The sequence below is a fragment of the Sapajus apella genome, unplaced genomic scaffold (assembly GCF_009761245.1).
Source record: "Sapajus apella isolate SASKATOON/1434 unplaced genomic scaffold, GSC_monkey_1.0 scaffold23, whole genome shotgun sequence".
Taxonomy (NCBI): domain Eukaryota; kingdom Metazoa; phylum Chordata; class Mammalia; order Primates; family Cebidae; genus Sapajus; species Sapajus apella.
Genome location: NW_022436963.1, coordinates 20,609,754 through 20,627,714, shown reverse-complemented (window position 1 = coordinate 20,627,714; position 17,961 = coordinate 20,609,754). Strand labels below are relative to the sequence as shown.

General features: G+C 39.9%; 1 protein-coding gene and 1 pseudogene across 1 annotated transcript in view; both read left to right on the top strand.

The window, feature by feature from the left end:
- The window catches only part of FRMD4B (FERM domain containing 4B), a 364,030-nt gene that overhangs the window by 68,377 nt on the left and 277,692 nt on the right, over positions 1-17,961 (top strand). The window lies entirely within an intron of this gene.
- On the top strand, positions 3,910-9,875 carry LOC116559600 (annotated as a pseudogene).

Genomic DNA, 17,961 nt, shown 5'->3' with positions numbered 1-17,961 from the left:
GTCTTCTCCTCATGAAGTTTCCCAGCATGAACTGTAGGGAAATGTTCCTTTGGTGACCATTTCCTAATATGGTCCCATATTTTCCAGTGTTTCATCATTAATATGAGGTGAGGCAAATCTACAGTCCATTTTAAGCTTTCCGTTAGTCAAATCCTGAACCTTGGCATACTTTCTTTCTCTCACAGACTCCAAAATACCTTCTAATACTAAAGATTTTCAGGGGAAACCTCTATGGGATTCTAAATCATTATAATCTTTATTATCATCCGTGTAAGCACTTCATAAGGGAAAACTCAATCTTGGACTGAAGGAAAGAAGCAGCTCTTAAGATTTATTTTAAAACCCAGGAGAAGCCACAGGCACTCTCCTCAACTAAAATATTTGACTGTTATTCTCACACGGACATGGGTTGGGAACGTGGAGTCTTCCGTTTGACCTGTGGACCTAGAAACATGCATACTTAGTGACTGAGACAGTACTTTTGGAACATCTGGTACCACCACTGTCGATATTTTTCTTTTAATTTACTGCCTTTTTTGAACTACAAAAAAAATTTTACGAAGCAACTTTACATGGCTACTCTCAAAGGAAGACTGATATTCCTAACCTAAAATTAAACATTATCAGGATATTCAATGCAATGAAACACACCACTGTTACTCAGTTCTATCTGGGTCCTCATCCCTAGCCGAGTGTCTGCTCTTTCTGTACAACCGGGGATAGAATTGGCGTTAGAGAAGTACTGAATATGTAAAGGTGCCAAACACTATCACATATTAATTCGGAGGGATTAGAAGCGAACCAAAAAGGAGTAACCGTTTACCCTGGTATGCAGTGTTATTTAGGCACCCCTGTGGGGAATCACCCGAGGTCATCTCAGGCAGTGGCACAAGCTCCACACTTCAACAATCCCTGGATGAAGGATGTACTTCCTGCTCCCTCTAATATATTTTAGGAACTGTTGGTGAAATATTTGATTCTTCAGTTAAAAGGAAATTGGCATTGGTAAGCTTCTAGAAAAATCTCCACTGGTTGAAATGTTCACATTAAACATGCTCTTTTAAGGAAGATGTTACAGCATTGTCCAGGTCAGACTGCTGTCGTTTTTTTGTCTCTCTCCTTCATTTTTCCCCCAACCTCCCTCTCTCTCTTCTTCCTCCTCTCCCTCTTTCCCCTCCTTCTCACTCCTTGTTAGCCATCTTCACAAAACAGTCACCTGTGTGAGTGTGGTTCTGATCAGTAAGTATGGGAGCAGACACACTTCAGAAGTCTCCCGGGCATGGCCTGTAATTCCTAACTTAGCTTACCAAGTTCTGTGATATTCTTAGTAAGGGCCACAGAGAAGCTCTCAGCAACAATGCCTGTTGAGGGTTGTTTTTTAAATATTGTGTCTCACTACAGCATTTACCCCACAGTTCCCCCTCCCCCTTAAAGCAAGCTAGAGTCTAAGGAATTCATTCACTTTGGGCATTTAACTATAGGTCTGCAGGAAAACTTTTGCATGAGCAAAACTAATGAATGTGTGCTCAGTGATTTCTAAAACCCAGGTGAAGATTTTTGTCCCCAAACAGAATTTTAGCTTTTAAGAGAATTTGCGTGCTTTGTTTGTTCAATTAGTTGCAGCTTTAGCATCATTTTAGAGGAGAAATTTGCATTAAAAAAAAATCTAGTCTACATTTGTGGGATTTTCTGCTAGGCTGACCTGTGTCTCCTTCTTTTGAGAATGGCTCTGGTAAGCCCTGTTTCCCTGATTGCTGTAGGACTCACTGTTTTATACTGTAGTACCCTGTTTTCTACTGACTGCTAGCTTATCCAGAGGCGAGTACCTGATTCCAACAAGGTCAACTGAAGCCCTTCTCTGGGATCAGATTCTTGAATGTGGGATCCTAAACGTTGAGAGTTTCTTTCTTCAGCGACTGAGGTTGTGAAAGGTGAAGTTTGAGAGTTGCTGGGGCCAAGTTTTCCTCCTTATAGGAAAAGTCAGTGAGGAAGAAATTAGAGTTGACATGTAGAAAGGGTTAATCATCTTGGCTGCATTTGAGCCCCTGACTACACCCTTTCCAACACCCCTCTTCCTCCCTGCCATTCTTACTGCCTAACTGTTACATAAAATATCAAAATGGTCTATCTAAATTTTCCTTTTTTGCTAAGGGATTGTCATACTTGGATTCATTCATCTATAACCAAAAGAGTCCTGATAGGTAACAAATGATCATTACATAATTGAGTCTTGTTCAGTAACCAACACTATTACGAGCAAAGAAAAAATATAGCCACAGGTCAGGAAATTAGCTTTTGATACCTCAGACTCTGATCCTCACAACGGCACTAATGAGGTAAGTAATAACCTGGCTCTGTTTTATACATTAAGAACTGTGGCCCTAAGAGGTAAGGGCACACACCTGAGGTCACATTGCTATGTATTGTGTGACTTAGGAACCAACACCAAGACATTTTCTTTTTCCCTCAAACACATTCTTTTGGTCTAAGCTTAAAAGCCACTTCTTCCCAAAGCCTTTAGAATTCCTGGACTACGTGACTTACTCTGTCTATAGGCTCTCTTGCCATCCTCCTTTTCCCCTTTCATAGAATTTTATCCCTGGTTTAAGCACTTGTTAAACAGTCCCTCTTCACACCAGATAGCAGTCTCTGTTAAGGCAGGAACACTGTCTATCTTGTTCACTCTTGCCCCTCATGTGACATGTGCTTAATATATCTAAATGGTGACTGAATGGACGAATAATTGCACACGAGATTGGCAGCAGTGTTCCAGTGTTTAAAGCAATCAAGGTGTTGGAACATATCTTTTAATTGTAATTCTTTGGTTTTTGCAGTGTTGAACATTTGCTGTTGTAATCATATTATGCAGCAGTTAGACTTGTAGCTTTGAGGACAGAAATGCTCATAGAAATGAAGTACCAAGAAATCCACTGTTCCTCTAGTTTTCCTTTCTTTGGGCTGGAGATTTTACTAAACTGTCAGTCACAGAATGATCCCCAATTCCCCATTGAACACACACTAAAACAATGAGTCCCACTGCAGGAATGAGCAGCAATACTCAGGAACTTGACTCAAGGTGATCAGATGGTAGTTTTGGAATGACCATTTGTGACTTCATGCTACTGAATTTCCCCAGACATATCCTGGTTCCTGCCCTACCGGAATTGTACTGTTCACTCTACCTTTAATTCTAGGAGCTACCTAAAGCCTTTCCAATACATTTCTTTCTTTCTTTCTGATTAACTTTAGTTTGCTAGAACAGGTTTCTGTCTCATGTACTCAAGACTCTATAGCAATACCTGAGCTAAGACCAGACTGAAGATGAGAAAACAAAGGAGAGCAAGTAATTCAGACCATTGTATAAATCACTTTTGGGCTTTACCATCCCTTGCGCATTTGCAGTTTAGAAGAGAAGTTGGATGACTGTAGGGCATCTCTAACTTTTGAATTGTGTAGGGAAGGTTGGAAAAGAGGGAGAAAAAAAGCTACATAGCAGTGGTGGGAGAAATCTGGGCAGCCTAAGAGAGAACCCTTGAAAGATCAATAACACTTGCTAGAGGTGGGACTAGTAGAAGCAGCCTTGTCTTGCTGAATTTACTGGATATTTTCCTTATTGACTAAACCTTGCATAGGGTCACTTCTTCAACCCCTTGCCCAAAGCTACTTTGCTTTTCACCTAAATTTTTATGTCATATTCAGCAATGACAGATTTTTACAAATTACATTAGTTATATTAAACTCATTATTAAAAAACACTCGGAATGCCCACATGGATGGGTTATAAGCCACCAGTTGAATCTTCAGTGGACACAAAAACCTAAGGATGTTGGGAAAATAAAGGTATATATACTTTGATGATTAAAAGAGAGATTGATATGGCTGGAGAGGCAAATTAGGGTCAGATGTAAGATGGCCATTATTGCCAATGAAGCCGTATTGTAGAATGTAGTTTAGACTGGAAGTCAAATGGACTTTATTATATTTTAACTCTGAAACTGGACTTTGGAGCCTAAGCTTGGGAAGAATTGACTTAGTAGAGTGGACAGAGTCACCAGTTGGTTAGAAGACTGCACCTGACCTCACCCTTGTCAAGCCCAAGAATGCATGCATGCCTGCTGGAGGTATGCAGTATAGGAAGAGAGAAGGCCAAAGAAAGCAGAGGCCAATAATTGGTCTTCTGCCATCCTTGTCAGATAAATTATTCCTGGAGAAAAGGGCTAAAGATGTTCCTCTAACCTTCATTCCTTTGGGGAACATCCTTTCTCTTCAATTTAGAATCATAAGGAGTGGGATGAATAAGCATAACCCCCACTGTATGGAAGTTAGATCCCAAATTTCTCTTACTTCTTTAGAAATAATGCACAGAGGAATTAGTCAAAAATAAGATTCCACCCCTCCATCCCTTGCCAAAAAAAAAGACTCACTTCAAGTCTTGGACATGCTACTACAGCCATCAGTATGGATCAAGCTTCTGGTACTTTGGAGCTCTCTACTCCCAATATGCCCACTATGGTAATACATGAACATTTGACCCATGGCAAGTCCCCATGGGATGTCCTCTTAAAACTGGACTGGTGGCAAAGCTATTCCAGGTCCCCTCTCTGTAGCAGGGAGCTTTCTTCTTTCACTTGTTAAACTTTCGCTCCAAGCTTACCCATGGTGTCCACGCTCCTTAACTTTCTTGGTAGTGAGACAAATAACTTAGGATGATATCTCAGGCTACAGGCTATGAGAGACTGCTACATTGTGGTGCATTGGCAAAACTGTAACATTTTGGTGCATTGGCCAGGAATGGAAACATCAGAAGGGCATCGGTTTTGAATGCCAAGGAATCCAAAGCTTTGAAGGAACAGTTGTAGTTGCTGGTCTTTTTGTTGGCCTTTTTAATGAAGAGGCCATATTATTGGCCATATTAGTGAAAAGGCACTTCCAAGATATTAAGAATGAGGGTGGAGATGTTGAAGATATGATATATCCAACAGAAACCAAGGGAGTTGCATATGTAATACACAAAGAAAAAAAAAAGTTGCAGAGAATGTCATCAGACAAAAGAAACACCAGCTAGCAAGGAAGGCCTGACATGCTAAACTCATAGTCTCTCATTTTAGTGACAAGGTCTTCAGTTCTGTAAATGCTGTCCTTGATTGTTCTGTTTTTGGGAGTGAAGTTACTCTAGAAATTCTGGTGATGAACCTGAAAAAGAAAATCCCAACTTTAAGCTTCAGTCCTTTGGAAGCTAGTGGAAGACTCCATGGAAGGATCATTTCCAGCTGTCGGAGAGGCTCAACGAATCGTTGTGAGTAAAAGCAAGTTCTCTTTTAGAAAAAAAAAAGACGGAAATTTTACCAGTGAGGGGAGAAAGTAGAATAAATAGATCCCCCAAAGGAATCTACAGAGAAGCAATAACTCTTTGGAGTCAGTCAGGACCTTAGTACCTGAGACTGCTAGAAGTGGAGAAACACCTGTTCTCAACGCAGATGTTTTACTTCATCTGAAACAGAAATGTGGATTTTTTGAAAGCACACTGAACAAATTCCATATTCTGAGTCAGAAGACGGTGGATGGTGAAATCACCACAATTTGTCTAAAAAGTACTCAAGCTGGTTCTCAGCCAAACAACCCAAAACATGTAAAGGAGTTCATTGAGGAATGGTCACATGCTCTTCACTTAGAGCTTAGAAAAGAGACATTTATTTTGGAAACAAAACCGGGCAGTGGGGGGGGGGGGTAGTAAATAGAAGAGAATCATTAAATGGTCATATAAACAATTAAGTTTGAGATAACCTCAGAGTCCTAATTAACCTTTATAGGATACACACTGACATTACAGGATCTTCTTCTGACACTTACCTATTTTAAAAAGGGGGCATGAAATTAATAGGGCAAAAGGTTTGTTAATGAAATCTCAGCAATATAGTGATAAGGGCTGCATTCTCTTTCTGAGCAGTGGCCATTGCTATGAATGAGCCTAGCTTTACACACCTTATCTCAGTGATCCTTATGACCACTCTTCATGGTCATCGTTAACTATCTTCATGCTGTAGCTGAAGAAACTAGCATTTGGAGAAGTTGAAACACTTTTCTGACATTACCCAGTTGACAAGGAATGAGGCTGGGGCTTAGCCAGTCTATTTGATTACAAAGATATATCTAAGGAATAAAACTTTGAAAAAACCTCACCAAACCTTGAAAGACTCTTACTTTCTCTGTAACTCCAAATTATTAGAAAAAGAAGTAGCCTTAACATATGAGAAGTTTGGAAGATGGCTATTCTGCCATGAGCAATTTCTTAACATTTACAGTTTGGTTTACTCCATGTAGAATTAGAGTGCTGTCAAAAATCACTTGGGAAACTACTTAGATGGACAGTATTTCTGATGCAGGTAATCATTACTTAACTAAATTCTATTGTTTCAAGCCTGCTGGCCATGTGGGTTGGTTTCACTACTAATTATTTAGCCTAAGTGCTTACATAAAATGTTGATTCTCTTGTTATAATTGTGCAAATTGATCATATGAATTGGGTTGTTCTTGTCATGTCCAACTAAAACAGAGTCAAGAAGCTAGGGGGGAAAATTACAGGGTCGTATAACATTGCCCCAAGAATGTAGTTCTTTGTGAGCCTGGCTACAGAAACTGCCTGCTGTAGCCTGAGACCAGTTTTGTCTACATCTACTGAGATAACTTGTTGCAACTCTAGGACTAATTTCACCTGTGGCCATTGCTCATAGATTGACGCTTACCAGCTTCCTAGAGCTTTACTAATACCAGTGAACTTTCTCTTAAGATCACAAGTAACATTCTTCGTTTTAAATAAAACCCTCAACCTTCTCTTTGTTCTTTGGACATACCAAAGACCACCTAGAATTGAAGTTATTTCTTCTCAAATAAAACGTTAAATTAAAAAAAAATACTGGACTGGTAATTTGAAGTAGAACTTGCAAAATGGTGTTTTCCATACAGAATGCTTCCCCAAGGAATAGAGTCATTTGGAATGAGAAGACAAGCCAAACGTTTTAGTATCTCCTTGCAAACTCATAATGAGTATGCTTTAGAAGGAAATACACATCTTGGCAAAACAAAAGCTTTCCCTATTAATGTAAATATAATTTCCATAATGGACTGCACTGTGGCGCCTTCTCAATGTAATTGCAAGAAACTTCTTTGGCTGCGCTGAGAAATATTATTTACCACCATAAATAATAAACTTATTTTCTGCAAAAGTAATCTCTTTGGAGAATACTGATCAGAAATATTCCCATCATCTTGGAGTCTCTAATGTGTTTTGCAGCTGGGTGTCTTGGGGTATATTTCAACAAACCTCTGAACTAGATTTTCTGATTCTGTCCCACAGAAAACTGTGCTATACTGCTATTAATCTGAAACATTTGCTGCAACACAGCAATTTGGTGAAATCATAATTGAAACAAGGTACTTGACCCTGAGGGGACCATAGAGAAAGGGATTTGCTCTGGTGGCTTCTCATGCATCATTTAAAACCTGCTGCTGCTAAATCAAAGTCTCACTTGTGCCTTAACTATACAAAGCCTTTATCAACAGGCATTTCAGCTGGGCTGTAGAATACTGTGCTCTTAGCGCTGTCATTTTTCTCTATTTGTCTGTCTTTACTTTTCCATAAATTGAATTACTGTGATTAATAATAATCTTGTAGAGCAGGAGCTTGCTATGGGATACTGGTGGCCAGTGAGCAGAATATAATTAAAACACTATCATGAAGTTTAACTGAGGAAAAGAGATTTGAAATCAAGGAAAATCAGTGAAGTTCAGTTACTTCACATATACAAGGTAATAAACTGGGCCAACGAGGTATTGCTGATTGTTGAGATCCTTCTGGGATTTACCTAAAAAGAAGAGATGAAAGGGGTGTGTAGTTTTACCTACATCTAAGCAAATAGGTTCTGCTAAATCATGTTGTGGGGGCACTTAAGAACATTTCTTTTACATTTTGCTTTCATTTCTGAGTCGTTTTAATTAAAGAGTCAGTTGAACCAAATCAAATTAACCCTCTCTGGTTCTTCTGTAGCTGAGACTTCCTATACTGCATTCTGTTGACTCTTTATGACCATTGTAGCTGTGTTCCAATATTTATTTCTACCTTTTCCTTGTAGCAATAGATCCAGCAAATGGCCACCTAGAATAACAACTACATCCCCAAGCCTCTCTTGCAGTTGGTTGCAGCCATGTCACTAAGTGAGATGTGCGAGATTAATCTATGTGTTTTATTTTTAAGGGGATTGGGTGCCTGCATGTCTCTTTCTTCTTCCCAGTGGCCAGAATGTGTATGTGCTGGTAGAAGTCAGAACAGCTGACTGAGACGAGAAGAGGGAAGCTGGATGCTAAGGATGGTAGACGAAACTCTGCCCTGATGATGGCAGAGCTGCCTTAACCTGTCCTGGAACACCTCTGCAAACTCTTAACATGAGAAAGAAATCAACTTCCATATGGTCGAAGTCACTGTATTTTAGGGTGTCTTTGCTACATCATCCCAGTATGATTCCTTACTCAGCTTTTGAAACTCAGACTATACAGGTCATAGGTCTGTACTGACGGCAAAGTTGGATATTTTCAACATCAAATAGCAGATAGCTGGACTCAAACAGACTTATACAATGAAGCAGATTTTTAACTCTCAGAACAGCAAGTCCAGAGGTGGAACAGACCTTTGGCTTGCTTAATTCAGTCACTGAATAATATTATTAAGATGTCAGTTTCCTTCCTCCTGTCCTCTGTCATCTTTGGAAATAGCTTCATCTAGCAAATATAGCTGCTCTAGTTCTGAGCATCACACCGAGACAGGATAGCATTCATAGGAAAAAGAGAGAACGTTTTTTTGTAGCTCTTCCTTAGGAGAGCAGAAAATTGTCCATAGGTATCTCCCTTCTCCAGTAGTGTCCCTTTCATGTTTCAACACCCAATATTTATTGCATTCCTGACCCTGTTACTGATAAGGAGAATGCAATTACCCCTAGACCAAACAGGTCCATCTCTGGGATGTAAATACAAACAGGTCTGTATCTCTGGCTGCATGGGAGAGGTTAAGAAATAAACATCACTGGGTGGAATAATTGGGGGTGATGCGTAGACCACCAACAGTGTCTACGACACAAGAAAACACTATAAAAGGATCTGAAAAATATAAATGAAAAGGGAAATAAGTGGGAAGGACATAGTCCAAACAAGACTATTCATGAATTGATAATTGTTGGAGTTCATGAGGGTTCATATGCTTTTTTCCCTGCTTTTGCATATATCTGAAATGACCTGTAATTAAAAAAAAAAAAAAAAAAAAAAACCTTTAAATAAAAAGGAATAACCCAAGCAAAGCAACAGAGTAAAAGGTAGCAGGAAAAATTTGATCTGTTTGTATGTTTCAAGGGATAGCTAACATTTATTACACATTTGCTCTTTGTCAAAAACTCTGTTAATCAGTTCCAAATGGCTTAGACCAACAGGAGAATTTATTGCAGGTGTGACTAAAACTTCCTGGGGTAGCTTCAGGCCCAGGTGAGTGCATCTCTTGGTTTTGCTTTTTTCCACCTTGGTCAGTGCCTGACAGTTCCTAGTTGACTCCTAATTCTTCAATCTCCAAAAGGAAAGGGCGCTCTCTTTTTTAGTATTTGCAGCAGAAAGTCCCCTGCTAGGATCCCATGTACGTAGTGTGGATTCTGTACCCATGTCTAAACTCGTCATGATCAGAAGAGTGTGGTGCTTGGACAGACCAGTCATATTCTTCTTCTGGAGGTGGGAGGTATATATGGGGATTGAGAAGAGCTAAGACACTGTGTTGTGATTGTGTCACTTATTTCTCACAAAAAACTCTAGGTACATTCTTTTATTTACCTATGTTATAGATTAAAAAATGAAGGCTTGACAAGGTCAGGTGATTTGCTCACAGTCATATAGCTGGTAATGGGAGAGCTTGGATTGAAACACGGGAAGTTTGATTTGGGGGACCACAGATTTTACTGCCTACAGTGAGTGAAAGAACTTTTTTTGAACCTAGGCCACTACTGGCTATGAATCTCCATAGCCAGCTCACAAACAGTGGGGTGCCACTATAGAAGACTGTCTGGTGTGGTGGTTGTGAGCACGGATTTAAAGAGGCAGATGGATTTGGGTCCGAATCACACTACTTACCACTCAGATGCTAGCTCTCCTACAAAGTCACAAGTGCTTCTTGGTGAAGCATTTCTTAGCTTTATTAGCTTCTTTCCAGAGATGGGAAAGTTGAGGTCAGAGAACCAAAATGATGCGTTAAATTGCAGACCCAGGGGTACCTCCACTTCTCGTTGGCTCCAAAGCCCATGTTCTTTTTTTTTTTTTTAATTCTCTGAATTTATTTATTTAATTTTTTAAAATATATTTTGCCATTTTTTAAAATTTTTTTTTATTGCATTTTAGGTTTGGGGGTACATGTGAAGAACATGCAAGATTGTTGCATAGGTACACATGTGGCAGTGTGACTTGCTGCCTTCCTCCCCATCACTTATATCTGGCATTTCTTCCCATGCTATCTCTCCCCAACTCCCCACCCCCCTGCTGTCCCTCCCCTATTTTCCCCCAACAAACCCCATTGTGTAGTGCTCGCCTCCCTGTGTCCATGTGTTCTCAATTGTTCAACACCCACCTATGAGTGAGAACATGTAGTGTCTGATTTTCTGCTCTTGTGTCAGTTTGCTGAGAATGATGGTTTCCAGATTCATCCATGTCCCTACAAAGGACACGAACTCATCTTTTTTGATGACTGCATAATATTCCATGGTGTATATGTGCCACATTTTCCCTGTCCAGTATACCATCGATGGGTATTTGGGTTGGTTCCAGATCTTTGCTATTGTAAACTGTGCTGCAATGAACATTCATGTGCATGTGTTCTTATAGTAGAATGATTTATAATCCTTTGGATATATACACAGTAATGGGATTGCTGGGTCAAATGGAATTTCTATTTCTAGGTCTTTGAGGAATCACCACACTGTCTTCCACAATGGTTGAACTAATTTACACTCCCACCAACAGTGTAAAAGTCTTCCTATTTCTCCGCATCCTCTCCAGCATCTGTTGTCTCCAGATTTTTTAATGATCGCCATTCTAATTGGCATGAGATAGTATCTCAATGTAGTTTTGATTTGCATTTCTCTAATGACCAGTGATGATGAGCATTTTTTCATATGTTTGTTGGCCTCATGTATGTCTTCTTTTGTAAAGTGTCTGTTCATATCCTTTGCCCACTTTTGAATGGGCTTGTTTGTTTTTTTCTTGTGAACCAGTTTTAGCTCTTTGTAAATTCTGGGTATCAGCCCTTTGTCAGATGGGTAAACTGCAAAAATTTTTCCCATTCTGTTGGTTGCCGATTCACTCTAATGACTGCTTCTTTTGCCATGCAGAAGCTGTGGAGTTTGATTAGGTCCCATCCAAAGCCCATGTTCTATACATCTTACCAGTGCCTTAGGATCTCTTAGGGAGATGGGGACAAATAAGCATGTTCTGGCTTTCTAACTTTCACTTTGCCCAGAAGACTAGGATTCTACTTAAGGTTTTATTTTTTAAAAGAATTCTAGCCAGGCATGTGTGGCTCACATCTATAACCCCAGCACTTTGGTAAGTGAAGGTAGTTTGATGGCTTGAGCCCAGGAGTTCAAGATCAGCCTGAGCAACATGGCAAGACCCTGACTATAAAAAAATTTTAAAAAATTACCTGGGTGTGGTTGTGCATGCCTATAGTCCTGGCTACTCAGGAGGCTGAGATGGGAGGACCAGTTGAACCCAGGAGGTCAAGGCTGTAGTGAGCCATGATTGAGCCACTGTACTCCAGCCTGGGTAACAGAGTGACTCTATCTCAAAAAAAAAGTTTTTTCTTTTCTGTTTGTTAGTTTTAACTTTGTGTTATGAGAAACTACAAACATAAACAAAGGATAATCATTCCTGTATCCAGAACACAGTTTCAACAATTATCCACTGATGGCCAACTGTGCTATATCAGTACCCCATTTTTCCACGCTTATTATTTTGAAGCACATCTCAGATATCATAACATTTCTTCTGAAAATGTTTCCGTGTGTATCCTAAACAGATAAGGACTATTTTTCAGAAAGAGAATCTTACACCTTTAACATTTAAGAATAATCCTGTCAATGCTAACCTAAATGTCTCATGGAATTCTGTATTTTCTGCAGATTGTTTTTGAATTAAGGTCCAAATAACATCAACTTTTGGGGTTTGGTTGATATGCCTGTAAAGCCTCTTTTAATCTGTAAGTTTCCCCTCCATCTCTTTTGTTGTTTCCTTTTGCAGTTTAGACATTGAAGAAAATTGGTTATTTAACCTGCAGAATTTCTCACAGCCTGGATTTTGCTAATTTCATTGCCATGTTGTAATTCAGTGTTCTGTGTGATGCTCATTGGTAATTGGATCGAGATAGTTGATAAGATTCAGGTTCAATTTTGTTTTCTCAAGACTGATCTACTGATAGTGTGTTGTTCCCTCAGGAGCCCCATTGCATCAGGTGGTCAGTCTGGGATACTGGCAATCAGTGATGGATCCATTAATTCATTAAGGGCTGCAAAATAGTGATATTCTAATTCTGTCATTTTTTTCTTCCTGTCCTGGAAGGACTACTTCTATAGGAAAGGGTTCTCTACATTTAAAACATTTGCAAACCATTACATACTGAGTATTGCATGGTCTTTACTTAATCTGTAGTCCCAGTTTCATGTTTTAGAGAAAAAAAAAAAAAAAACACCATTTCCAGGTTTTATCAGCCTTAGTAATCATATATAGGTTGCAGTTTACTTTCTGACCTCCACATAGTCTACGGGTAAGGGTGCTGATGTTTTGTTATCCTACTGCACTGACTTGCCAAGCTAGCATATTTTCAAGGTGCTGTCTAAATGGTCAAAAAATACCTCTGTCCTGTTACCAGAAGACCTCCTGCCCAACATATCCTGCCCATTTCTGGCAGAATAGGTATTAATAGGCAAAAAAAAAAAGTGACAAGCCTGTATTTTAAATTACTGTAAGCAAAAGTTTAATACAAATCAATCGATCATTTATTCAGAAAGTCAGGCTTGTTTGCTGTGATAACCTCAGAATTGAGAGCAACAGAGTCTGCACATAGTAGTTGCCCCATAAATACATTTGAATGGGTGCATGAGTTAACTAAAGGGCATAGTGTACTTTTCCAAATGTATCAAGGTGAGACTTCACCTATTCACTGCTTTCTCCCTCTTGCTTCCAGGGTAGTGTTTCAGCAGCCTGCCTGCTGTGGGAATAAGTGGTCGATCATCTTCTGTGATACCCAATAATCTTTCTATGGGGTGGATATCTAATAGATCTGAGTAGCGCCTTTAAAGCTCTACTCAGGAGATGAGGCAGTAATTTCTTTGTGCCGAGAGAGCCCTCCTTTTGCAACTTTCCTTGTCCCTTTAGCTTCATGCATCCTGAGCCAAAGTTTGCTTATGGACTTCCTTAGAGACATGGTTATTAATAGTTGGGGGGTTTCTGTTCAGATAACTTATAAGTAGAGTATTTTATGAAAGAGCATAGGACTTGGAGTCAGATGCAGTCTGGCTAAAATCCCAACCCTGCCTGTATTACATTATGCCATCTCAGGTTGCTATTCAGCCCAACTAGAGCCTTAGTTTGCTAATCTATAAGCCAAAAATAATAGTTATCCCAAAGACTTACAAAGATAAACAATTAGGATCTATAATGCACTTATGTCATTGCTTTGAATATCACTCACTAAATGAAAATATTTTGATCATGAACTTTAAATGCCAACATTTATAATTCTTTTGGTCTACCCTGGAGGTGGTATATGTACTTCAATGGACCAGAATTATGAGGAAAAACTCAAAACATACCAAGTTAGAGGTACGTCTTCACCCAGATTCCCTGGAAAACAGATCTCCCAGGAAAAAGTGTATGTGTTAGATTCTACAATTCCATTTATGTAACATTCTAGGTCAGGTAAAGCTTGATGGTGAAATAAACCAGAACAGTGGTTGCCTAGAAATGTGAGAAGAATGGATTGACTGCCTAGGGGCCTAAGGAAACTTCCTGGACTGATAGTGCTCTAGATCTGGATGCAGGGGTGGGTCACATAGGTGTAGGCATTTTTCAAAACTTACTGCATATAGATTATGTTCCATTACGAAGTAAAAGCTTGGGTACTAGCACTTTATTGAGGAGTGCGGCTCTAGGGAAGCAGGTCTGAGTGTGAATAGGAAGAGTGGGCACGGAGGGTGAGGAGGCGAATACAAGGAAGTGTATCATAGATGAGAAAGCTGACTTTGTGACAAGCTGACTGAACAGTCTCCCAAGGGTGTCTTGGGAGAAGCCATATGAAATTATTATGCTTCTGAGAAATGCAGGGGGAAAAGGAAGAAGAGTTCGGTCAGTCATTTCCCTGAGAGGCCAGGAGAAATCACCTGCCACAAGTACCTCAGTCAGCAGCTGTGGCAGAAGCCTTGGCTACCTGGCTGTACAGCAAGCTATTGCCAGGGCCTCTCGGGCCAGAAACAAGGCCAGCACACAGATATTGGGTGCTGCATGAGTGACTCAGGAGTAGGCACAGGGAGGTCTATGCATGGTTAAGGGTAAGCTCTGCAGAGCCAGAATGCATGAGTCAAGATTCTGTCTCCACCGCTCACCAATTATGTAGCTTTGGACAAGTGACTTAACCTTGCTAAGCTTCAGTCTTTCTGTAGCTGTGCTGTTAGTGGCCCTGGGCGTACCCCAGAATGTCTTCAGACGGTTCTCATGCACACTGACACGGCTGTTTGTGTCTTTTACCTAAGGGTTTTCTCTAGCAGTAGGAGTGAGCTGCTTCTCACTATGGGACAGGCCTGACATGGGAGAACGGGAGGGAACATCTCAAGGAGTGATCCTCAACCAATGAGGAGTAAAACTGCAGGATAGAACTGCAGCTTCCTAGCCCCTCCATGGAAACATTCTGAGGCGTGCTCACACAGTCTCTCAAGACAGTTTCCGGCGAGACTGAGCTCTGTTTACTTGCACTCTGGTTACTGTTCATGAAGGCACCATGGTTTGGCTTCCTTCCCTTCTCTGACTCCATTCCTCACTTCCCTACCTATGCTTCCTGGAAATATTTCCCAGGAAAAAATCCTTGTCCCTCACTCCTTGTCTCAAGATCTGCTTTTAGAGAAATCCAACCTCAGGACATCACCCATCAGCAAAATATTGTGAGGATTCATTGGGATAATACAGAGAAGGCCTCCAGAGCAGGCTGCCTCTTACCAAGAATAAAATAAATGGAGCACTCATTTTGGCTACTTCACCTACAGCAAGGATGCCATGTGATTTATCATCCAAACAAGACACTTTTGAGAGGGAAGGGTGGCACTCTGTTAATTTCTCAGAGACAACAGGTAAAACTTGGATTGTCCTGGAAAAATCCAGGATGTATTGTCATGTGACAGTCATGATTTCAGTAGAAAAGGAGTTCTCTATACAAAGGAAATCCTAGCCCAAACATTGTAAATACCATTAACTCTTTCATAATTTCGCTTTACTTTAGAGATGGAGGCCTCACTATGTTGCCCAGGCTGGTTATTTTTATTTATTTATTTATTTATTTATTTATTTATTTATTTATTTATTTTAGAGATGTGGGCTCACTATGTTTCCCAGGATGGTCTTGAACTCTTGGCTTCAAGCAATCCTCCCGCCTCAACCTCCCAAAATGCTGGGATTATAGGCATGAACCACCGTGCCTCACCAATTTCATATTTTTATGTATTATTGTTTCTCAAAGTGGAGGTGTGTACTGTGCTACTTTATTGCCTAAAAGAGATAATATTAAACCTCTAATTTGGAATTTAACAATGAAAATGTCACTTTAAAAGAACTGACAGGGTATATCACACACAGAGAGAAGTGCTTTAGATCTAGACACAATGAAAAGAACTATTTAAACTTCTGATAGAGTAGCAAATTGAATTTTGAGAGACCAAAATCTTCACATGTAGAAAGCTAATATTCAAATGTGATGCATTTGAAAGAATATGAGAATTACTGTCTAGATAGTGTTGACCAAGAATAGCCATTTCTCGTGGTGGAAATAAGAAGTGTATGCTCTCAGCTCCAATTAGAGCTGGAGGGAGCCACAAACATCTCTGCTGCTGAGGTTACTTAGAGAAGCTTTTGTAAATATGCAGAGGACCGGCCCTTATGCTGGGCGGCCACAGATGGCGTAGAGGGGAGGGCTCAGGAAGCTGTGTCCTGTGGGCAAGCTGGTCAAACCCAGACACACTCATTTGTTTCCACATTGTCCATGGTTGCTTTGGTTACATAATGGCAGAGTCAAGTCTGAGTCGTTGTGACAGAGATCATATAGCCTGCAAAACCTGGAATGTCTGCCTCTTTATATTAAAATTTTGCCTCCTGCTAGCCTAAAACTGTATTTTAAAAAGCTTTCCAGAAGATTCTGGTGTGCAACCAGCTCTGGGAATTACTGATGACAATATGCATCCTCCATTTACAAAAACAGTACTGTAATCCGAGAGGCCCAAAGAGTGAAGCGACTTACCCAACCTTGCTAACCTGAGGCGAGACTGAGGAACATCTTACTTTTTAAACCTCATCTTCCTGCCACATCACCCTGTCTCTCTAAAGAGGCTACCACCTTCTGTTAAAAATCAGCCTCTTCATTTGACCATTGTGGAACTCAGCAGACAGCAGGCGGTTGTCTGGCCAACAACATTTGATGATGAATAATACAGTGAATTGGCTTGTCATCTGGCATCGTAACTTTCACGCATGCCAGAACGCCTTTCCTTTGTCACGGGCACCATCTGGGTATAAAATCATGTGGAATTTCCAACAAATGGGATTTGATAGACATGTGTGATGGAAATCTCTGAAGTGAAAGGCTGCGGGGAATGAGAGGGTTGATGCGTGCTGACACACAATCGTTTATTCCTTGGTTCATTCATTCAACAAACATTTATTGGTGCCTTACTATAAACCAAGCGCAATGCTGGACACTGGGCATTTAGTCTCTGTCTTCATGTATTCTATAACTTGTTGGAGGTAAACAATAAATAATGGATAACTAATTAAATAGAAAAGTAGATAGAGACACCTGCAGTTGCTGTGAGTTTGTTATAGACAAACACAATTCAATAGACTCACAAAAGAGGTAACAATTAGCAAGTGCCTGTTATACCCCTGGTAGTCTTTTACATGTTAGGTAGGTACTGACTAATTCAATGCCACAATAGTCCTATAGAGGTAGATACTATTAATACTTTAACTCCCATTTTACACATGGGAAAACTGAGGCACAGATTGGTTCATTGTTTTTCCCAAGGTCACATGGCTAATGGTGAACCCAAGACTTCAATATATGCAGTCTGGCTCAAGAGTTTTTAGTCAGTGTGTTTTGTGTCCCCAGTAGAAGGTTGCCAGTCTAAGAAAGCACCATTAAAGCTGTTCTGGTATCTTTCACAAATGCATAGCACATACAGGCATTTTATAAATATGTAATGAATGTATGGGTGGATTAATTAAGGTATATATGTATCTATATATTCTTAAAAATTATATCTAGCATAAATGAACTGTAGTAAGCCCTGCATTACCCAGCCTCATTTTTTTCCTTTCCAAGTATTTGAGCTATTACCAGCTATTTCAGCCAAAACACTGCTGCACTTTAATAAGAAAGGTGAAATGCAATAATTAGACAGAGCTCATTAAATCAGTTAAATGATTCTGAAGTAGAAACCAGAGAACCATAATTTACTGAAATGTTTGAAGTATTAGTATGCAGTGAGAATAATAAAAATATGAAGTGAAATTCTTACAAGATTGCTGCAAGAAAAAAGGTAGTGGATCATAAACACAGAAGCACCAATGGTGTATTTATTGCGTTTTGTTAGCACATAAAGCACTGTGTGTTTGGGAGGAAGTTAAGCA